A 24,844-nucleotide genomic window follows, 5' to 3' on the forward strand; every position below is an offset into this window, starting at 1 on the left:
CCCAAACAGAGTTCTCCAAACTTGCTGCGTTTATGCAATAGAACAAGCTAGGTTTGTTAAGCCATCTGGCAAATTTAAAGTGAAGGTGGAGAGAAAACCATGTTTTTATAACTTGCCCCCTGTAGAAATCAGATTTGTGTTGTACAGAGTGATTGAACAAATGTATACTAATGCACTTGATCAATATTAATTACTGCCACCATCGGACCACTGTGCTTGCTGATAAGTTTGCTCGTTTGGGGGCCTTGCATTTGAGATGTTGGGCCGCACAGGAGAAGATTCCTATGGACTGGGTCCTGGCAGCCGGTTGGCCTACGTGCCTGAGAATCATAGTGGCGGCGGTGGTGGCACAACTGGTCCAAGCAACCCACAAACTGTCATTAGGGCAGCAGTGGAGGTGGTGATGACGCAGGCCCTGGAGGGGCTATTGCGGGAGTCTCTGCATAAACAAACAGCCATCTCACACACCACCAAGGCCTGCTCCTGGAACAGCCTAGGGTGAAGTTGTTCGGTGTGGCCACCAGCCTATGCTGGCCACTGTGTTGCCTGAGGGGGCCTGAGACCCAGACACGCCCCCTGCATGACTGCTGTGAGGTGACTTAGCATTTGTACAGCTGTCGACCAGACCTGAGTGACGTGGCTCTAAAGGACCCAGATATGACTCTCTTTAAGGATGACAGCAGCTTTGTAAAAGAGGGGGAACGAGTGGCTGGGGCTGTCGTGTATACTGGGCGAGGCTGCGTTGTGTCCCACTGACCATGTTCTCTGGAGTGAAAAGCTGGTGTCAAATACATCTGCCCAGAAGACCCAAATAATAGCCCTGACTAAGGTACTGGGGCTGGCAGAAGGTCAGAGGGTAAATATCTGTACAGATAGCTGGTATGCTTTGGCCACACTGCATGCCCATGGAGCACTGTACAAGGAGCAATGCTTCTTAACCTCAACTGGGAAGGAAATACAGCATGAAGAACTGGTTCTGACTCTTTTAAAATCTGTTTAAACCCCAAAGAAAGCAGCTGCGATGGATGTACTGCACAGGACACCAGAAAGGAAACTCCCTCAAGGCCACTAGAAACCGCTCACGAAGCGGCCCGTGCAGTGGTCCTAACTGCCACTATCTTACCTCCTGCCCTCCCAGAACCCCTGTCACCCCAAGATCCAACATACACTAAGGTGGCTGGACTGCCGCTGTGGATCCATGGGACCCACTTAAAGGAGGCAGCTGCTCCGTCCAACACACAGAAGTGGGCAATCTCTTGCCCAGATCCACGGGACCTGCTGGAGCTTAAGCTGACCTCCAACTCAGCCCCGAAGCATGCCACGACACCTGGGAACAGTGCTCACCTGGATCCTGCCACCACTCCAGAGTCTGCCAGAGGGGAGAGTGCTCCCACAACTGCTTCAACTATAGCCTCACCACCGATCGGGGAGTCGTTGGTACTTGACTACACCAGGCATCCCCACTTTACCGTTTGATTTGTGTGACTTCACTGGCCATAGCTGGCCACCACCACAGAGTTTGAAGACAAAGCCGGTTTCTGGCGAAGTCCTCGTATGGCTCCATATGGATGCAGGGAAAAGAAAGTACAAAGGACCTTGCCATCAATGAGTTTTATACCCAGTGAGGCCCCCTCAGAAGGTGGAGAAAGGAAGACTTTTTTTTTTATTTAATCACTGAAAGATACAGTTACAAAACTTTCATGATCGAGTTTCAGTTATATAATGATCGAAAATCCAACCCCCCACCCATGTGCATTTTCCACCAGCAATGTCCCCAGTATCCCTCCCACTACCCCCACCCCACCCCATCCCTGCCTCTATGGAAGGCACTTTGAAAGGAAGACTTTCACTGTGCATCTGGGGATTGCGCTTCCAAAGTTTCCTGGGAGCAAAGGAGCCAAGAGATAGATAAAAAGAGAGACTGGCAAAATAACTACCCTGTGGGGCTGGAATGATAGCACAGCGGGTAGGGCATTTTTCTTGCATGTGGCCGACCCAGGTTCGATTCCCAGCATCCCATATGGTCCCCTGAGCACCGCCAGAGGTAATTCCTGAGTGCAGAGCCAGGAGTGACCCCTGTGCATCACCAGGTATGACCTAAAAAGCAAATAAATAAATAAATAAATAAATAAATAAATAAATAAATAAATAAATAAATAACTGCCATGTGGGGGCATGTATTAACTCTAAAAGGAAATTCATTGTTAACTTCTGGCTGGTATGGGGGGAAAACCTGGGGAATCAGGCTGGATTGCAGTGGCCGGGACCCTGGAGTGTTATTTGCCCTACAGAAGAGGGTTGCCCAACCCCGTAATCCCACTGGCCCCCTACAAGAGTTAGAATTGGGTAAGCCCAGCCACCCTGACCTGGTCATACACCCTGAGCTAGCGGAAGCTGCAGCTTCCATCAGTCAGGTAACCACTGAAGTCCCCACCAAGACTGCCACATCAGCAGCAGAAGAGGGAATGGGGTTAAAAGAAAGCTCCATCCTAAAATTTCTGGATGCCATCCATCAGCTACCCGTGAAATAGCTAGGGACTGCGGGCTGTGCGTGCATGAAACCTGAGCAACCCTTCTACGTGGGGGGTGGAGTTGAGATGCCCCTGGGAAATACAACAGTGGAGATAAGAAATCTTTCCCTGGGGAGCATTGTTCAAGGATTCTACCCACCCCGGTTTACATGGGGCAAACGGCCTATGACTCACCTTAGGAGATCTTGAGCGGACAGGAACAAGTTTCCTTTCAGAAAAGTATACTTTGGAAGGGTCACAACCTGAGAGAAGTTGCTGGAATACCCATGTCTTGGCCCATAATGGTGAGTGACTCCCTGTCTATTGGTGGCCCCAGAAGGCTGTTGGTTTGCCTGTACCTCTGACCTTACCCCATGCTTAATTTCCTCACTAATAGCAGGGGAAGACCAGACCCCACCTGTGTGCATCTTAGCACACATAATGCCACGGGCATATACATATTGGGGTGAAAATGGGCGGCAGCATGTAGGGATCTTCAGGCAGAAACAGGTCTCTGTACTTATTCTTATAGCTGTACATTGGGAATTACGGGGACCGCAGCTATAGGACAGCCACCCTAGTAACGGCAGAACAGAATTGGAAGCAGCTGAGAAAACTGATTGGCACCAACTTAGCAACAGTCAAATCAAATGTGAGACATTTGGAGCACCACTTGGATACATGAGCTGAGGTTGCCCTCCAGAATGGGAGAGGGCTGGACCTCCTCTTTCTCAAACAAGGAGGCTGTGTATGGCACTAGGAGAGATGTGCTGTTTTAATGATACTAACTCAGGAATCATCTGTCAACTCAGAAAGCTCCTCTGAGATAGGGAAGAAGAAAGAAAGAATGAAGTAAATTAGTACAATTCTCTTTTTAACTTTTTAACTGGTCCCCTGGGATGACAGGGCTGCTCCCCACAGCTATGGGTCCTCTGTGCTTGCTCTTGGAATCTCATTGTTGGACCCTGCATTTTTAATAGGTTGGTTACGTTTGTTACTTACAGTATAGACAACATTAAGATTATGGTGGTTCAGCAGTGGTGTGAACTCTTGGGAGGAACAGAATGCCCCGAGTACGAAGATGAGTCGGTCTCATGACCAACTCAAGTTACTGACAGAGGGGGAAATGTGAGGCAGTAGCGAAGCCAATTTGAAGTATGACACAAAAGCACAGCCATTTAAAAATAAGCAGCTCCCCCGGCTTCCCTTTAAGCTCAAGCCAGCACCCAGGGTCACTGCCTCATTTGAACAAATGTTTCCCTGAAGATACCGTTAAGATGGGAGGCCTGGTGGGACATTGCCTGTGGAGGAAGTTCTCTGCTCCGAGTAAGACAGATAAGAACTGAAAGGTGGGGATGTATACCAAGAGCTGCTGTAAGGACAAGATCTGGCCCGCTTTGATATACTGTATACCATTATATAGCTTGAAAAGGGTATATACAGTCTGCCTTGCCAACGCACCGGGTTCCAAGTCTCTTGTTCTTGTGAATCTGCAGACCTGTGCCTTGTGTGAGTGAGAATAAACCCTGTTTCTTTGCTCTCTCTCTCTTTCTCTCTCTCTCTCTGTGCGTGTTTGAGTGACTCTGTCATTGGGAGCTCTGGTGAGGGCTGACCCTAACACTCTAAGAAGAAAATGTATAAGAACAATTTTTGTTAGTTCTGGGTACAGAAGCATTAAATGAGGAATATTCAAAAATATAGCCTGTAAAACTGATAATTTCATGATATTCATATTAAATTCTTCTGTGCATCAAGTCATGTGTAAAAAATTAATGTCAAGCCAAATCATGGAAGCAATATAGAGAACACTCATTCCTGATAGCAAAACAGCATATAAAGAATATAGTTTTAGAAAACTTTTATTAATAAATACTTGTCTCTCTTTTGTTGTTGTTGCTTCTCTTCTCGAGCCACAGGGTAATCAAGGGTTACTTTACCTTTACCTTAATCTATGTACTGTCTCTCCAGCCCTAAAGGTCTCTTAATACCAACTGGAACAATGGTGGCCCTGGAACCATCCCAACCATGAAAAACTGGAACTTCTTAATGCTGATTCTAATTGTATGAATTGCCGTAACCTTTGTGGATAGTGTCTGGAAATATTCAGTAAGGTTAAACACAAGCACACCCAGCAATCACTCTGCTGTTTCCTAGAGACAGTTTCCCACACTGCTGGCCTTCCGATCAGCCTTGAAGGATAAACTAGAGTAAGACTATTTTAATAATAACACTAAGCCATTACTTGTCCTCTTCTCTAGTATTTGTACTGGAGTTTTCAAGGGATTCTGTGGAATGATATCCCAATAGACTAAGTAGGGAAACAGATAGGAAAATACCGCTATTTTCTAAAAGTCAGGTGTTAAAGAGTTTCAAAGATGCCAAACAACACCACTTGTAATATTTTTGCTTTTGAAAATGCCTTTTTCCCCCCAAACTATTATTGTAAATGAATATTAAACCCGTCTTGGTATTGTTTTCTATTATCTTTTTAGAGACATAGATTAAACACATGTAAACAAGGGATTTTTTTATTGTATGGATTTTATGGGGGTCATAAATCTCCAAGTAGATTCATTTTCCAACTGGTTGTTAAGCACCTTCTCAGTTCCAGATCTAATACTCTTGTCTGGACTTGCAGTGACTTAATGTATTCAACTACTATTTTATTGAGCTCTACTGGCGTTCTGCTGAGGATTCAATGGAAATGAAGACATATCAGTACCTCCTTCCATGGAACTCATATTCCGGAAAAAGCAAGGATTAAGTCAATAGTCCACCCATTCCCACTCGACAGCTAGGTTGCTCTTTCGAAAACACAGGTCTAGGGGCTGGAGAGACAGCGGAGGGGCTCAGGTGCTTGTCTTGAACCTGGCTAACCCTGGTTCGAATCCTGGCACCACATTCAGTTCCCCCAGTACCAGGAGTGATCTCACTGAGCACCAAGCCAGGAGTAAGCCCTTAGTACTTCTCCCTACTCACCTGGCTGTGTTACTTTTCCTTTAGGTTCCAGCTGAGATGGTTCTTCCTTATGGAGAACTTCCAGGGCTATCATTGTTTTCCCTGTTCCTATTGCACCGAGTAGCTGTGGTGCCCATTCTAAGTGTGACTCCCTGGGTGCTATGTAATTGTTTTTTGTTTGTCTCCCTCTGAGGACCACAGTTTCATCTGCTTTATTCACCACTCTTCCCTAATTCACATCATGAGACTGGCACTCAGTGAACGAACTGCTAAATGGATAAATGAATGAACATGTCTTCACAAAGAAAGTTATAACCAATGTACTGATACACTATAACCTCTTGAAAGATAATAATTTATGCTCTCCCCATTGATAAGTAAATTCAAATTAATTTCAATTTTTTTAAATTCCCCAAATCGTTTCACTAGAGATTTAAAAAAAAAATAAGCTCTGAAATTTCTATAAACTGACAAATGACCTAGAGTGGAGTAGCCAAAATATGTTTTTAAAAAGAGAACAATGTTGGGGGACTCTGGTTGTCTCAGTGGCAAAACTTCTTGCTTTGCAAATCTGAAACCCTGAGTTGGATCCCTGGTGCCACTGGCATGCATCAAGCACAGTCCCTATGGCCTTGTTGTCTGTGTCCTCCAGTGTCACTACAGAGTATGTGATCTGTGGCACATGGTCAGGTGTGTATGAGCACTGCCAATGAAGTACGGGATCCCCATCAAGCATTGCAATGAAAAAACATATGATCACAGCATACAGAAGTATGATCCTTGGCAAGAATGAGTGCAAGCACTACAACTACAGTTGTAGTGGAGTCCCACAGCCAAGCATATGCAAGCACCACAACCGGTGTGGTGTGCAAGATTCCCAGTCATTACAACAATAAAGGAAAAGGAAAGGGGAAAACCATTACAAAAGAGAATGAATTTGGAGGACTAGCATTATGTGACTGCAAGGGCAAAGAGAACACGTAACTAGATATACTATACTCTGGAACAAAGAACAAACCTCAAAAAATCTGAATTAAAATCATCTTTATTTTATTTTGTGATAAAATGGAATAAAATATGTATCAATAATCGAATGATTATGGGAGAATTTTTGAGTAAACAGAAGCTAAACAACATCTAGCTAACTAATGAATTGGAAATCACAGTGAAATAAGAATATGCTCTGGGCTAAATAAGAATGAAAATGCAATATACCAGAATTTGTGGGACATAGGAAAGTAGTGCTGAGAGAGAAATGTATAATATGGGATGCCTACACTCAGGAAAAAGATCTCAAGTTAGTAATACATGTTCCTTCCACAAGAACCTAGAAAAACAAGAGTAAAATAAACTCCCAAGAGAGCAGTAGAAAAGAAAATACTACAGATTGGGTAGAAAATGATAAATTAAAAAAACATTTTTAAATAACTGTCAAAAAGAAATGGTCATTTGTAAGATCAATAAAATCAACAAGCCTCTAGCAATACTGACAGAAAAAGGTATACCTAGAAAACTCAAATGATCAATGTTGGGACTGAAATAAGGACATTGTCACAGACTGCAGGCATCAAAATGACAATAAGGGAACAACAGATACCAAATAGCTCTAGGCACATGCATTTGATAATTTAGACAAAATGGGCCATTTTTATGAAAAACACTAAAGATGACTTATCTAATATAAAATATAAATTTAATAGTTCTATAGCTATTACATTAATTACATTTGTAATTTTAAAATTCCTATAAAGGAAATACCCTAGTCCAAATAATTTCACTGAAAAATATAAGCAAAAATTTAGGAAGAATTAACAACAACTTTATAAAATGTCTCTTGTATTGCTGTGATACTCAAAGCAGAAAAAGACAAGAAACTATAAACTAATATCCTTCATGAATGGAACTTAAGAAGTATTTAATTAAATTATAGCACATCCACTACCCAGCCACCACCACCCTCCAGGTTGCTCTCTGGACCAGGTGGCCGGCCGCGCGACACACCATAAAACACTTAATACCTATTATTCTCACACCATATTTGATAGGGTTCAAATTTGGTGTGAACCATGGTAACACCTCTAAGGGCGATTGGAGGTCGCCCTAAAAGCCTCCGTCCCTCTCGGAGAGCCCGGCAAGCTACCAAGAGTATCTCGCCCGCATGGCAGAGCCTAGCAAGCTACCCGTCGAGTATTCGATATGCCAACAACAGTAACAACAATTGGCCTCATTTACCTGTCACCGAAAGAGCCCCCAATATGGCAGCGTTAAGAAAGATCAGCAAAGAGAGGCTGAAAAAATCTCGGGGACGAACTAGACTGCCAAAACAAAGAAAGACTAAAATGATTGTCTGTACTTTCAATGCACGGACACTGGCATCAGAAGCATCCATCGAGGACCTGATGGTGCAAGCGCAGAAGATCAAGTATGACATCATTGGTCAGACCGAAACAAGGAGACATCAATCACATCACACCATTTTCAACACTGGAGAAGAATTGTTCCTCGGAACATGCAACAACAGAGGCGTTAGTGGCTTTGGTGTCCTTGTCAACACTAACTTGGCCATGAGCATAGATTCATTCGAATGCCTAACAACCTGAATTGGACAATTACACTTGAATAGATGTGGCTCACTGCCTGCAGTTTCTATCTTCATCGTCTATGCACCAACTTCCAACTACGATGAAGAAGAAATTGAGAGGTTCTACATGGAACTGGAGAGGTTCTATAAAGAAGACCACACTTTCTACAAGATCATTGTTGGTGATTTTAATGCCAAGATAGGTCTGAGAAGGTTGCCCAAAGAACTCCACATTGGGACACATGGCCTAGAATGGAACGATCAGGGTGAGAGACTGTCTGAATTCATCATGTCTACCAAGACCATCCATGGTAACTTACAGTTCCAGAAGGCCGAATCTAAACGCTGGACATGGGAGTCTCCCGGTGGACAGTTCCACAATGAAATTGACCACATCATATTCAATCTAAGGTTTTGCCTGACTGATGTCGCTGTTGTCCCAAAATTCCAAATGGGATCAGACCACCGTCTCCTTCGTGCGAAATTCTACTTCACAGAGCGGGGGAGAAAAGTCTGCAAAATTTAAGTCTAAGAAGACAACTCCCAGAATGACCACCAACTGGGAGCTCTTTGACACTATTGCAGCAAGCACCTCCATGTCTGTGTGAAGAATGCCGAGAGTGAGAAAGCCACAAACAGACGCCTGTCTTCGGAAACTCTCGAGCTCATTCATCAACGTGGTTTGGCACGAGCCTCAGGCAACCACAAGCTAACATCCGAGCTCACAAATCTGTGCAGAGATGCAATAAAGGAAGACCTCAAAGAGAGAAGAGCAGCAGTGTTGGCCAGAGCAGCAGAAGCCAGGAAAAGTATTCGCAATGCTCGCCTGTCCTTCGCCAACTACAAGACCAAGATGACTGCCCTCCGACGTCCCGATGGATCTATCGCATCCTCCAGAAAGGCAATGGAGAAAATTATTCGCGACATCTACTCGGATCTCTTTGACAGCCATGTCCACCTGCCCACATACCAAATTCCGCAGGATGGATATGTTGTTCCCAACGTTCTCCCTTCTGAAATCCGACATGCCATTTAGCGGGTAAAGACGTGAACAGCACCTGGTCCAGACAAGGTCAGACCTGAACACCTGAAGAACCTGCCGCCAATACTCATCAATATACTGGCCCGACTCTTCACATGCTACCTGTCTGAATGCAAGGTTCCGTCCCAGTGGAAAACCAGTAGGACCGTTCTGTTGTACAAGAAGGGAGACATCCACGACATCGGCAACTATTGCCCAATCTGCCTGCTGTCTGTCGTCTACAAGTTGTTCACTCACGTCATCACGAGTAGAATAGGCAGAACACTAGATGAAGGACAACCATGTGAGCAAGCCGGGTTCCGAAGGGGATTCAGCATGATAGACCATATCCACACAGTGACCAAACTCATTGAAGTTTTCCGAGAGTTCAAGATGCCGCTCTGTCTAATGTTCATCGACTTAAAGAAGGCCTTCAATTCTGTTGAGACTGAGGTGGTCATCGAAGCCCTGGCCAAACAGGGCATTCAAACTCAGTATATCAAAATCCTCTGTGAGCTGTATTGTGGATTTACCACCAGGATCTCACCATTCTACAGGGAAGTGATCATTGATGTAAAGAGAGGGGTGCGGCAGGGTGATACCATTTCACCAAAACTCTTCAGTGCCGCCCTTGAGAACATCATGCGACAACTGGAATGGGAAGGAATGGGAGTGAAGATAGACGGTCGGCAATTACACCACCTCTGCTTCGCTGATGACATCGATGTCATAACACCAAACATTAGCCAAGCGGCACAAATGCTGACCGACTTCGACCTCGAGTGTGGAAAGGTCGGATTGCAGCTGAATCTCAAGATGATGTTCATGAAAAATGAACTGGTCCTTGAAGCTCCATTTGCTCTCAATGGAACAAAAGTCTCTGAATGCAGCAACTATGTGTACCTTGGTCGAGAAATCAACATGAGGATTGGCTTGGTGCCAGAACTGCGCAGGAGGAAGAGAGCAGCGTGGAATGCCTTCAAGAGCATCGAAGAGGTGGTTAAGAGAATGAAGAACCTCTGACTCCGGACACATCTTTTCGATTCCACAGTTCTTCCTGCACTAACATATGCCTCAGAGACCTGGGCCCTACGCAAACAGGATGAGAATGCTATTAGGGTATCCCAAAGAGGAATCGAAAGAGCTATGCTGGGAATATCATGTCTCACTCAAGTGAGAGAAGGAATCCTGAGTTCTGACCTCCATCAACGGTCAAAAATCAGGGATGCTGTCTCGTTTGCCAATGCATCAAAAATCAGATGGGCCAGTCATGTAATGTGATTCAGAGACGACCGTTGGACTAGAGCTGTTACCGACTGGATTCCACGGGACATCAGAAGACCTCCTGGCCACCCACCAACTAGATGGTCAGATTTCTTCGTCAAATCTCTGAATGAACAATTTGAGGCTCTTTCTGTTCCTGGAGTGAGCAGGTATCACTGGGCTACACTATCTTGCGACAGGGACAAATAGAGACTTTACTGGCGCCTACTCGAGCAAATCGAAGATCAACAGGACAACAAGTGATACAAGTGATAGCAATTTGAATCTGGCAAACATATTTTAAAAATCAGGGCGGGGTCTAGAGCAATAGTAGAGTGAATAGAGCATTTGTCTTGCATGAAGCTGACCAGGGTTTGATCCCCAGCACCCCCATATAGTCCAGTGAGACTGACAGGAATGATCCCTGAATGTAGAGCCAAAAGTAAGCCCTGAGCACTGCTGGGTATGTCCCCTCTCCCTAAAAAATGGCGGTGCCAGGGAGGCAGAGAAGGAAAAAGAAAAAGATAGGTAAGGGAGGCAGTAGAACATCATGACTTATAAGCTAAGGAAAAATGTATCCCAAATAAAGTTGCAGACCAAAAAGAAAGCACAGTGGCTAGGGCACTATCCTTGCACACAGTTGACCCAGGTTCATACCCAGCATTGATTTTAGTCCTTCAAGCCTCACCAGGACTGAAATCTGAGCACAGAACCAGGAGTAAGTCCTGAGCACCATCGGGCATGATTCCAAAACAAAAAAGAAAGAAAACAAAATCAAATCCCTCCCCCAAACTGAAGTTACAGTCATGTGTATTGAATGATGCAGAAAATCCAAAAAAAGATAATACAAAAGGGGTTGGTGAGATAGTACAGTGGACAAAATGTTTGCCTTGTATGTGGCTGACCCGAGCTTGATCCACAACATCCCACATGGTCCCCCAAACACCAGCAGGAGTAATTACTGAGTTTGGAACCAGGAATAACATCTTAGCACGACTGGGTGTATCACTTCCTGCCAAAAAAGAAAAGAAAAAAGAAAAAAAGACAAGCCACAGTACAGGTGACAAGGTGGTCACTGATGACTTTGGGAGGAGTAATTGGTGACAAAGCCAGATTAGAGTGGGAGGGAAGTAAATGATATAAAGTGTAGGGGTAGAGAGATCCTTCCAAAGGGGTGCCTAGGAAAGCAGGAGATAGCTTATTAGCTTGAGAGGAAGTGGGAATAAGGATAGGAGGAGTAATGTTTAATGCCAAAATATTTTTTGACATACTTATATTTAATTGCTGGGGCAAAAATGACAGATAATCCAGAAGATGCCATTTCATTGATGACCAAAATAACGGAGGAAGAGCCAGATCTCACCGTCTCCCCATTTGGACATGTTGCAATTATTTTTAAAATATGCCTCCTTGGAATCTCCCGGCTTTCTTGGAGTCAGGATAGGCTACCTCCCCTCACTTCACTGTACTTCCAGAAGCCCCAGTAATCATACCCACAAACAACTAAGACACCACCATGTAAGCTCATCTTCTGGCCTTGCTCCAGAGACTCAAAAATAAATCTTGAGGGGCCGGAGCGATAGCACAGCGGGTTGGGCGTTTGCCTTGCACGCGGCCGACCCGGGTTCGATCCCCGGCATCCCATATGGTCCCCCAAGCACTGCCAGGAGTAATTCCTGAGTGCAAAGCCAGGAGCAACCCCTGAGCATTGCTGGGTGTGACCCAAAAAGAAAAAAAAATAAATCTTGAAAGAGATCAACTATCTGAAAAAAATTTTTCAAACACCCACTCATGGTTGAGACACCGGAGCATTGCAGAGGGGGATGGATCAGCCCAAAAAGAGTCCTAGCAGTCCCTTATTCCCACACTCCAAAGTCACCACCATGCTGCCAGACAGACTCCAGAGCCTCAGTGAGAAATTAACCTGCTGAATGCAGGCATGCAGGTCTCTGTGACTGAAATCTCTAGTCTTTCTCAGAGTTCAGATAGTCTACCTACCTGTACTTCCTGAAGCCCCAGCAGTAAAATTCATACCACAAGGCTGCCACACAGTTAAAAATTTAATTTCATCTGTATCAGACAGTTAAAATTTCTGGACTTCCTGGAGCATTCACATTTGTGGCCACGCATCCTGTCCAAACTCTACAGCACTGATAAATCAGTAGTAGCACACCAGATTCTATGGGGTGTAATGTAGAAGGCAACCAATCTTAACTAAAAATACATAAACACAGAGCACACTGGGGAGGGGAGCGGTGGTAGCAGGAGGGACATTGGTGGTAGGAAATGTACCATTGGTGTATGGGTATTGGAACATTTTATGATTGAAACCGGATAATGAAAGCTTTGTAACTGTGTATATCATAGTGAATCAATTAAAAGAAAATTAAAAAACCCATAAACAAGAAGGCTTACCCTGTAACAACATTTTAGTAATCTCTCATACGAGGATTTACTGTCTCCATGGTGAGATACAATAATTTACACAAATTTTCTTCTAAGAAAATATATTTTTGATATTCTGTTAGCAAATTACTAATAACAAGCAATATAAAATTAATTATTTTGGGCCTGCTATAGGGGTAGTCTTGGGGTTGCTGAGAAATTTGGAGACAATGGTGAAGGGAAGGTAATAATGGTGGTGGGAATGCTTGTAACAAATCATCATGAATAACTGTGCAAATCAAAGTGTTAATATAAAGTGTAGGGGGAAACTTTACATATGTAGGCATTACCTATTTCATGTAAACTCAAAAATATATTTGCACAGAATTTCTTTAAAAGTTTTATTAGTGACAGGTAAGACATGGTTATTACCATAATGAAATCCAAATATTAAATGAAATTTAATGCAATATACTTGAGAATTGAGTGACAACTGACATGCAAATGAGAATAGGTATTTTATCATATTGTATTAAATAATTTAATTTCCTTATTTACAGAGGTAATTTTCTTAATAACTGGTTCATTTGTTCTGTTATTATATAATATCTATTTATTGAATATACTACCATGTAATGGTTGTACTGGTGATGTACACTTCGGTGGTGGTTAGTCCAGGTTCAATATGATGCTGCCATATGCATATTCTTTCCTAGGGAATCCAGGTATTGATGACATTGCTCTGTCATAATTGCGTCTTTATCTGAACCAGATAATGCCAAACTCTGTTCAAGGTTAAAATCATGAGTGGATCAGTTTTCAGTGTACCTATTATCACTTTTTGATATCATTAAATTTTAATCTTACTTTTGTTTAAGGATGTGTTACATAATTTTAGTTCTAATTTGTTCTATTTTATATCTCATGGTTAGGTTAAATATCTTCCCCATGTATGTTGACTCTTTGGATATCCTCTTTAGGACAATGACTAATTTATATCTTTTCCCTCTTTTCCTTCTGAATTGTTTTTATCATATTGATTTACATTGCCCTGATAAATTCTTTTATTCTATTATTTGGACTGGAGCGATAGCACAGCAGGTAGGGCATTTATTTGCCTTGCACGCAGCTGACCCTGGTTCAATTCCTCCATCCCTCTCGGAGAGCCAGGCAAGCTACCAAGAGTATCCCACCTGTAGAGCAGAGCCTGTAAAGCTACCTGTGGCATATTTAATATGCCAAAAACAGCAACAAATTTCACAATGGAGACGTTATTGGTGCCCACTCGAGCAAATCTATGAACAACAGGATGACATTGATACATAGGCTAAAATCATATATTAATCACAAATTGGATCTTACTGATTTATTATTTGATCAATTTATTTGCCATTTTTAAAAGTTTTGTTGGAATAAGCAATATAAAGTAAATGTGTTATGTGCCTAAGGGGGCAGGTTGGGATTGGGAGGGAAACTGGGGACAATTGTGGAGGGAAGTCATCACACAGGTGGTGTTGAAACACTAAATGCTTGAAACAACTTTGTAAAACATGGTGTTTTCAATATAAATATATGAATAGGTATAAAGCAGAATCTTTTTTTAAAATTTTATTTTATTGAATCACCATGAGATAGTTACAAGCTTTCATGTTTGGGTTACAATCTCACAATGATCAAATACACATCCCTCCACCAGTGCACATTCCCCACCATCGATATTCTGGGTATACCCCCCCTTTCCCACCCTCCCCCTGCCTCCATGGCAGAGAATATTCCCCATACTCTCTCTCTACTTTTGGGCATTATGGCTTGCAACAGACACTGAGAAGTCATCATGTTTGTTCTATTATCTACTTTCGGCATGCATCTCCCATCCCAAAAAGCAGATTCTTTAAGTGAAAAAAGTATGTCTTCTGAATTCATTTTATTTGCCAGCAGAATCTGTTGGTCAGCTTCCTTTCACCTATCAGGTCCCCTTGGATATTCATTTGGCCTAACTAATTTGATGTTCCCCCTTAAAGTCTTTCAGAGTAAATACATATGCATTTTCATATATTTAAATTCTAATATAACTCACAATTCTCTATGGCTTCAGGCTAATTTAATTCTTTGAATTAGTTCCTTGAAGGCTTGAGACTAACAACAAAGGAGTTAAATTCACACTGCGTGATCAGTGTTTAATTAGGTACAGTTGCAAGATCCTGTTAATTATAATGTTGGTATCATTATAAAATGATGATTCACTTTCTATACATCCCAGAGGAAATTAAAGCAATGCTTACTTGGATCTGGAGCCAGTTAGAGCTCTGGATAGGTTAAAAACCCTTTAACATCTTCTTCTGCTCTACGTGTGTGCAGCACACACAAATATGTCCAATTACGTTTTGACAAATGTGCAAAATAAGATCAGTGGAGAAAGGACAATATTTTAGCAACCGGACCTTTGGTGGGTGAAAAAAATCAACATTGATCAAAACATCACTGCTTATGCAGACATTAACTCAAAAAAACTGGATCGTGAATTTAAATGTAAAACAAAAGTGGAAAACATTTAGAAAAATGAGGACAAAGTCTTTAGGATTTTAGACTAGCAGAGTTCTTAGACCTGATATCATAAAGATAATCTCTAAAGGAAACATGAATACATTGAACCTAATTAAAATTATAAACTTCTGTGGTTGGAGTGATAGTATGGTAGGTAAGGCACTCGCCTTACACATGCCTTATCCAAGTTCAATACTTGGCACACATATGGTCCTCTGAACCCTGCCATGAGTGGTCCATGAATGCTGAGGTAGAAGTAAGCCCTGCCAGGGGATTGCCCCATAGCTGGAAGACTGCTTCATGAGCGGAGGGGAGAAGGCAGGTGAAATAGAGAAGGGATCACTAAGAAAATGATGGCTGGAGGAACCAGTTGGGATGGGAGATGCATGCCGAAAGTAGATAATGGAACAAACATGATGACCTCTTGGTGTCTGTGTTGCAAGTCATAATGCCCAAAAGTAGAGAGAGAGTATGGGGAATATTGTCTGCCATAGAGGCATGGGGAGGGTGGGAAAGGGGGGGGTATACCCGGGATATTGGTGGTGGGGAATGTGCACTGGTGGAGGGATGGGTGTTTGATCATTGTGAGATTGTAACCCAAACATGAAAGCTTGTAACTATCTCATGGTGATTCAATAAAATAAAATTTAAAAAAAAATAATGACAATCTCAAATACATAACAGATAACGAAACTGTTATTCATACACTGCTGATAAGAATAAAAAGTGGTACAACCTCCTTGGAAAATGGGTTGGCAGTTCCATATAAAATCAAACATGCAACTTCCATACAAACCAGAACTGCACATTCAGACTTTTTTTCCAGCACCAATGAGAGAGTGCAAGGATTAAGCACATGACAAGTGCCAGTTAGATCCCTGAGACTTTGTAGTTCCCTAAACAGTGCTGGGTGAGCCAGAGAGGGCCCCAAGCACTGGCTGTGTATGGCCCTGGAGGTCCCAGGATAACCAAGTCATTCTCAGAACCATAGGAACCAAACAGCACCACAACCTTGGGATCTTGTATTGAACTTCTGATCTGGTTGGCTGAGAATTGCCAGGAGGTGGGGGGCCTCCTGAGCACCACTTTGAGAGTCCCCCTTACAAAAACACACTTTTTCCAGAGACTGTTAAAGTTGTGTTCATAAAAAAATCCATATGTGATTGTTTATAAAAGGTTTTGTTTTGTAATAGCAACAAGCTAGAAACAAGCGAGATGTCTGATAAACAGAGCATCAGCGTGACACAGGATTCTACTCACCAATAACCAGAATTGCAGTAATGATACATACAGCAACCTGCGACTCTCCAGAGAATTATGTGGAATTAAAAAGCCAAGCGAGAAAAATTACATACTGCACAACTTCATTTACATAACGCTCTTGAAATGACAACAGCACAGAGATGAAAAGCAGATGAGCAGTTGTTAGTGATTAGGGTCATGCCAGTGTGGAAGCAGGGGAGGGGAGATGGGCTGTGATCACCCCAGACAGGAACTGCTAAGTGGCCTTGTTCATTCTTTTAAAAATTATTTTATTGCTGGGGTCAAAGCGATCGCCTTGCTCACGGTTGACCCAGGTTCGATCCCTAGCATCACAACTGACCTCTGAGCACAGAGCCAGAAAGCCTTAGGTGTCACCAGGTGTGGCCCAAAAGCAAACCAGAAAAATTATATTTTTGCTTTAAACACACAAACACCTTCCTGACTCCCTCTCCCCAAACCCTTCTCCTTAATGGACACATGAATCCCCAACCTAGGGGATAAAATTGTATAGAACTTGAGCACACACATATATGCACACATGGCTGTAAAACTGAAAAATTCCTAATAAGATCAATGTACTGTATTCATGCCAATATCCTGGCTATGAAAGTGGATGTAAATCTGCATTACCTGACAAAGATTGATATATAGACTATATAATGAATATACCAATAAACGAAGATGCCCAACCCATTCTTTTTAAGAGACAAAAATCATGGGTAGGCAATTCCCACAGGGAAAATTGATTGATATACATCTTTAAGAGTTTTTGGCTGCTGGGACTAGAGAGATAGTACAGCAATCAGAGTGCTTGCCCTGCATGTACCGAAACAAGTTCAATCCCTGACACCTCATATGGTTCCCCAATTCCACCAGGACTGATCACTGAGAACAGAGCCAGGAGCAAGATTTGGACACTGCCAGTGTACTCTCCACCAAAAAATAAGTTCTCAACCATTTTGGTTATCGGAGACTTGCCTAAACACCTCAAGGAACCATTTCACACCCATCCAATAGGTAAAAAATATTTAAAAAAAAAACTTAAAAATCTAACAACAGTAAGTGCTGTCCACAAAAAGGGATAATTGAAGCCCCTCCCACTTCTGTTGGCACGTGATTTAGTACAAACACTTCAGGGTCCAATTGGACAGCTGGTAAAATTAAGTAAGTGTGTATTGGATTGGGGCTGTGGCTGAGGAGTATAGCACATGCCCTGTATGCAGAAAACCTGGGCTTAATCTTGCCACAGCTAAAAAAATTTAAAATGCATGTATTCTGGGACACAACAATCTCACTTCTAAATCTGTAACCTAGGGGGAAAGCAGCAGCTGGAAATAGCCTTTAGTCATTAGTCACAGTATGAGATTATTTTAAATTGCATCTATGTATGTATGTATGCATATATATATGAACATATGAAGGAAGATTTCTCTATAAGATTTCATTTTTGAAAAATAGTATGAAACTAATATCCAAGGCCAGGGAAAACAGGCCAGGAGGACTGGTCAATGGTTGAAAGCTTGCCACAAGTGTGTGGTTGGCAGAGGCAGTTAGGATAGAGAAGGGACCACTACGACAATGTCAGTTGGAAATGATCACTCTGGACAAGTACTGAGTGCTGAAAGTAGGTAAAGGGTTATACATGATAACCTTCCAGTATCTGTATTTCAAACCATAATGTCCAAAAGGAAAGAGAGAGAAAGATAGAGTCTCTGACACAGAGGTGGAGAGCGGGAGGGAAACTGGAAACACTGGCGGTGGGAAATGTACTCTGGTGAAGGGTCAGGTGTTGGAACATTATATGACTGAAACCCAGTCATGAACAACTTTGTAATGGTGTATCTCATTGTGATTCAATAAATTTTTAAAATAATTGTTTTTTTGGTTTTGAGCCATACCCAGTGGTGCTCAGGTGTTACTCCTGACTCTGTACTTATGAATTTCTCCTGGTGAGCTCAAATGACCATATGGGGTGCCAGATGCAACCCAAACCAGGTTGGCCACATGCAAGGCAAACACCCTACCTGCTGCACTACTGCCGCAGCCCCTAACTCTGTAAGAATTCTTATCCTGGATGTCATGCCCTGTGATATTTTCTATTCTGATCCATTTCATTTTTAAATCTCAGAACAACTAAATTGATTTCATGATCCAATAATGCAGTGATTCTTGACCCTGGCTGCATATTACAATCATCTAGGGAGCTCTTAAATCTCCAACACCCAGGCCATGACCCAAGCCAATTAAACCAGAACACCCGGGGATGTGACTCCAGCAGCAGTTGTTTTTAAAGTCTCCCAAGGGCTTATGATGTATAGTTTAAATTGAGAATCACTGTATTAATGAGTGACAGTGTAAAGTTTGAGAATTATGCTTTAGCTGCTAAAATTCAAATAAAATATGCAGGATGATTTATATTATTTTGCCAGTATTAATTTTTTGTTGAGTATTATACAATAATTTCATGATATTGATATTAGTCTCACAATGGAGACGTTACTGGTGCCCACACGAGCAAATCAATGAACAATATGATGACAGTGCAGTGCTATTGATATTAGAAGAAGCTAGGTAAAAGTCACACAGGAGCATTATCATTTCTGCAACTTGTTATAACTTAATAAAATGAAAGTGCTAAGCAAAATGTTTTCCTAGAGAAATTATTGTACCAGGAGACCTGTTCAAGAATATTCAGATTTACACAGTGTAAAGCAGAAAACTGGAGCACCAAGATGTCCATGAGCAGGAAGACCCGTAAGAAAGTAAGCCATGTTGCTACAATAGAATACCACACAGAAATTAAAATACCCGTGCCAAGAATTGGGGATACAGCTCAATGGTTAGAGCACCTGAGTTCGATCTGCCTTACTACCTGAGTTTGATCCCAAGCATCACAAAAAATACATGTGTCAAAAACACATATATCAACATGAGGGATCCTCCAGAACAAATCATGAACAAAGCAAGTTGTAAAAGAATGATTTACCGCATATCATTTTGCAAGGCTTAAAAAAGCATGAAAATTAAGGCAATACTTTTATGGATACAAACTGAGTAAAGGAATAAGACATAGGAATGGAAACCAGACCATGAGACTGACTGGGGAGGAGGCACAAGAACTACATCAGGGTGGGGCTGACAGGGGCTTTCATTTACATTTGTACTATTTCAGATAATGGCAAAACATAGGTTGTATTCTGCTTTTCTCGCATTTGTATGTCACGATAAAAAAAATAATCCAGAGGTCTGTAATCTCCAGGCGTAATAGAGAAGAGAAGAGCTGGACAGAAGGTCCAGGATTGGAAGGAGTGAGTGGGAGCAACAGACAAGCTCTGTTCTCTACTCAACAGGGCTATCTGCCAGTGTGCTTGGCTGCCAATGTGTATGCAGTCTATGCCACACTAGTGCCCAGCCCTCAGTCTAATGTTTTATAAGCACCTTAAAATGATGACAGTCCAGCTTCTCTGGCACGACTTCAGAGATAAACGTCTCCCTGTTGCTTTTCTTCTCGGGTAGGGCTGAGATTAGAACACAGAGCTCTGGGTAAAACCGAATTTTTGCAATCATGACATCATCATCTGCCACAGACATTTTTCTAGTAGCACCCAAATTCTGGAGGATATGGTGGGAACTGGGAGAAGTTCTTATCCTTTGAATAAGGACTTTCTAGGGTTTAAAGTAATCAGATCTCACTAAGTCAATGCTGGTCTGAGGGATCTCTCGGGATGGTAGGTGTGTGCTGAAAGTAGATAAAGGACCAAACATGATGGCCTCTTACTATCTATAATCTGTATTACAAACCATAATACCCATAAGTAGAGAGAGTAAGAGGGCAGGCAATTGTCTGCCACAGAGGCAGGGGGAGGAGTGAGACGGAGTTGGGGAGGGATACTGGGGACATTGGTGGTGGAAAATGTGCACTGGTTGAGGGATGGGTGTTCAATCATTGTATGACTGAAACTCAAACATGAAAGCTTTGTAACAGTAGCTCACAGTGATTCAATAAAAATAGAAAAAGAAAAAAATAAAATAAAATATATTGCTCTAAAAAATAATCAGATCTCTTAAAAGCACTTATAAACTCACTGCTGATCTCCACTGCTTAAGTGAAGCCAGTCACCATCTGAGGGAATGAAAGAAGGTGACGTTTGGAGTCCCTGGACTAATTTAAGGAGTCTCAGGCATCAGACAAGGGTTGTGGACATCTAAGGTCAGCACAGAGCACAGCTAAGGGGACTATAGAGAGAACAAATAAAACAAGACAGGCAGCAAAGGAAAGCCCCGCCTACTTCCTAATCAACACTCAGGCCCCAGCCTGCCTCCCACTTGTCCTCCCAGAAAGCAGCTGGCACAAGCCTCTTGAGAACCAAGGGTCGATTCTGGCTCACACTCCAGCTTCCACTGATGAAATTCCAGGGTCAGGGCAGGGAAAGCTGCTTCCCTGTCACAGAGCAGAGCATCAGCCCCTCCCTTTGCCCCAGAATCTCCCTTGTAAAAGGAAAATCCACTGCTCATCTGTTTCTAGGAAAGGTTTACTGGGGAAACCACCTGACAAACATAGAAAGACCCACTTATGAACAGAGCTGTTATGTTAATCCTCCACCCAGAGACCAGGAATCGCCCAGATGGCTATGTCCACAGTGAGGGGAGTGAGGGGGAAGAGATTTTGAAGATTCGGCGCCCAAGGTTTGGCTCCAGGGCGTTGGCATAGCTATAGAAATGAAAGTACAGTGTTAGGACAGTTCTGAATTTGGCACACGAACTGGTGAAGAGATGGGTGTTTGAGCATTGTGTAACCGAGACTTAAGCCTGAAAGCTTTGTAACTTTCCACATGGTGATTCAATAAAAAATTTAAAAAATGGGGCTGGAGAGATAGCACAGCGGGTAGGGCGTTTGCCTTGCACGCGGCCGACCCGGGTTCAAATCCCAGCATCCCATATGGTCCCCTGAGCACGGCCAGGGGTAATTCCTGAGTGCAAAGCCAGGAGTAACCCCTGTGCATCGCCAGGTGTGACCCAAAAAGCAATAAATAAATAAATAAATAAATAAAAGAATTTGGCACATGAGCTGATACCATTCTCTGAGATGCTTAATAGTGAAAGCAAAGCAAATATTAGTGGGATAAGATGGTGGTGATTTTCGTCGTTTAAGTTGCCCATACACGCTAGTTTCAGGAGTCTGGTGGCCATCTAAGATAGGTCTGCAGGTCTGGCATTTAGAGGATAGGTGCGGGCTGGAAGAATGTGTTTGAGATTTACCAGAACCCCAGTTGAGGACAGAACGAGTTAGGGAACATAGAATTGAGCAGCTTCTTACTAGTACTTTTCTGCTTCTCTGTAATAGTTCTTAGAGTGTGGGAGGGAGAGAGCAACACCTTTGCAGAGAAATGCCAGGATTCTAGTGCAAAATCAACACCTATGATTTTGTTTTCAATATGACATATTTGTTAATGCTATGGATTTTACACCTGTATAAATGCCTGTATTTGTGTAAATACAGGCCATGGAAGCACAGGCGAGAAATGCTCCCACAAAGGATTTGTGAAGAAGATACTGTGCTTTGATGAAATGAAGGTTGTTCTCTCCACCACTTTGAACAGTTCTTTATCTCATTTTTCAGGATCAATCTTTTTAGACAAAAAAAAGCCTCTTTTGGTCAAATCTTTAGACACCGAATCGGAAAAGGGCCCCTCGGTTGATGGGGCTGGAGAGACTAATCAGGCAGTAATTTCCTTGGTCCTAGTTGGAAAATCGTGATGAGCTAAGTAGAGGTACTTTGATCGACTATATACAGAGTATAATTTTCTGTCAAAGCTGCTGGTGACAGTACATGTTTCCCATAATAGGCTCTCTAACCGCACGGAATAATGAACTGAGAGAAGATGAGAGGCTGTTGATGGACTTACTAAAGTTTCGGCAACGGGTGGTTCTGATTAGGGGCCATCTAACCAAGTTTTTAGCATCCCGAGTTCAGATCTAAGGCTTCTTTCCCTTCGCTGGTGGCAAGAACACTTTAAGAGGGAAGCTGTGTAAATCAGAAAAAAATGACCCTCTCCGGGGGAGGTGCTGCTGTGACTCATTGGAGGTAAGGCTCCTCAACGCAGGTCCTATTCCCAGAGAGGTGCTTAAAGCACTTTCAACAGAAAACCCTCATCACCAGCCTTCTCTTTGCTTCCACTTCTAGAAGCTTCCCATTAAGGAGAGATGGGCATGACTGCTGAGCTGCAGTGACTCACTCTCCCTGGAGCCCAGCAGCACAGCATGCCTCTAATGACAGAGCCGAAGGCTCAGAGAAGGCCAGGTGAAAGGAATTACCGGTACCCTGAGTAACTAAGAGCAGCCATATGTCACACTGTTATGTTTGCTCCCACTGGAGGAAATTTCGGGGAAAAGTCCTCTACTTGCTTTATTATTTTTCTAATGCTGCTTGAAGAAAAAAAATCACAAAGTAGATGTTTTACTCTCCTCTTAACACTGCTTTTGCTGTATCCCACAGGTTCCACACAAAGTGGACGACTGAAACATCAGCAAGCCTCTGTCCAGGTTCTAGGCAGAAGTTGAAAACCAAGGTGGACAGGTTTTTGAAGTTTTTTGTGGGACTGGAGCGATACCACAGCAGGTAGGGCATTTGCTTTGCATGCAGCCCACCCAGATTCTATTCCTCTACCCCTCTCAGAGTCAGGCAAGCTACTGAGAGTATCCTGCCCACACAGCAGAGCCTGGCAATCTATCTGTGATGTATTCAATATGCCAAAAACAGTAACAAGTCTCACAATGGAGATGTTACTGGTGCCCACTCGAGCAAATCAATGAACAATGGGACGACAGTGCTACAGTGCTACTGAGTGGAGGACCTATTTCAGGCGTTTCTCCTTGTATCACCATATCATGTTCTCCCAAGTTTGAAGCCAACCTTTCCCTTTTGGAAGGGCAGCAAGCATATTAGACTGGACCCCCACAAAATGATTCCCTTGTATCTTGAGCACCTGACAGAAGTTCCCTCTCCATGGCTGGAGAGAGAGTATAGTGGGTGGGGTATTTGCCTGGCAAGAGACTCTCTTGGGTTTGATCCCCAGCCTATGGTCCCCAGTGCAGAGCCAGGAGTAAGGCCTGAACACTGTTGTGTGTGATCCCCAAAACCTCCCACCAAAATATACAAAAAAACCAATACTCTCTCCAAATAAGCTCTCATTCTCGGATACTTGGAGGGGTGGTTTTCAGCATTTTGGGGGGGAAGGAGACTCAAACCATAACACCAAACAAGCAGGGAACCTGGTCAGGGGTGGGGGGAGTAAAGTTAGCACGTGGTGGGGCTTTATTCTGAAATTTAGACCAGATACTCACAGAGCTGCAGGAGCTTCTAGAAACCCTACAGTTAAACAAGGGGTTGGTCCAAATTCTCTAACCCCATGTTGGCAGTTGGGGCCACAACCGAGTTCTCCAGAGGTCATGGGAAGATAAAGAGTACCCTTTCACGAGGACCAAGTCAGAGGGATGGCTACCCACACTGCATTCTGACAGTGCAGTAGGTTGCAGGGCTTTAGCCTCCCCCAAGTCTTCCTCTTTGTCCTTGTATCCATATATTGATAATGCCTAGGGTAGCACTGCACTGTAGCACTGTCATCCCGTTGTTCATCGATTTGCTTGAGCGAGCACCAGTAACGTCTCCATTGTAAGACTTGATGTTACTGTTTTTGGCATATGGGATACATCATGGCTAGCTTGCCAGGCTCTGCCATGTGGGCAGGATACCCTCAGTAGCTTGCTGGGGTCTCCAAGAGGGACGGAGGAATCGAACCCAGGTAGGTCATGTGCAAGGCAAATGCCCTACCCACTGTGCTATTTGCTCTAGTCCAATGCCTAGGGTATCCAGGACAGTGAATTGAACTGAAACCCAATCTTTCACCTAGGCAACTACATTTGGACCCCTTTTTCAAATTGAGAGAAGCAAGAAGAGGAAACAGAGGTGACTAAGCTCTTTACAAAGTGCAAGCGAAAATTCCAGTAACTACAGAAAACCATAGGACATATGCTCTACTTTCTCTTCTAATAATAAAATTAAGAGTTGGAGTTATTACTCAACTGTCATGCAATTTTCTCTAAGGACTTCAGATCAGTCTCTTAGCTCCTTCTTATTTTTTTTTAAAAATATGGTCAAATATATAGGAAATTTCTCACTTAAATCAGTTTAAGTGTTAAGTTCACAGGGCTATTAAAGCCATTCACAGTGTTGGAACAGTTATCACCATTTTTCATCTGCAGAACCTTTTCATCTTACCAAATTAAAATGCACCCTATTAAAGTTTCTCTCCCCAGGTT

The 24,844-nt window shown here is 42.9% G+C and overlaps 1 protein-coding gene across 3 annotated transcripts in view; it reads right to left on the reverse strand.

Annotated features, from left to right (window-relative positions):
* PASD1 (PAS domain containing repressor 1) overlaps nucleotides 1-24,844 on the reverse strand; it is a 259,538-nt gene that overhangs the window by 196,011 nt on the left and 38,683 nt on the right. The window lies entirely within an intron of this gene.

Source organism: Sorex araneus, chromosome X (genome assembly GCF_027595985.1).
Source record: "Sorex araneus isolate mSorAra2 chromosome X, mSorAra2.pri, whole genome shotgun sequence".
NCBI classification, from domain to species: Eukaryota; Metazoa; Chordata; class Mammalia; order Eulipotyphla; family Soricidae; genus Sorex; species Sorex araneus.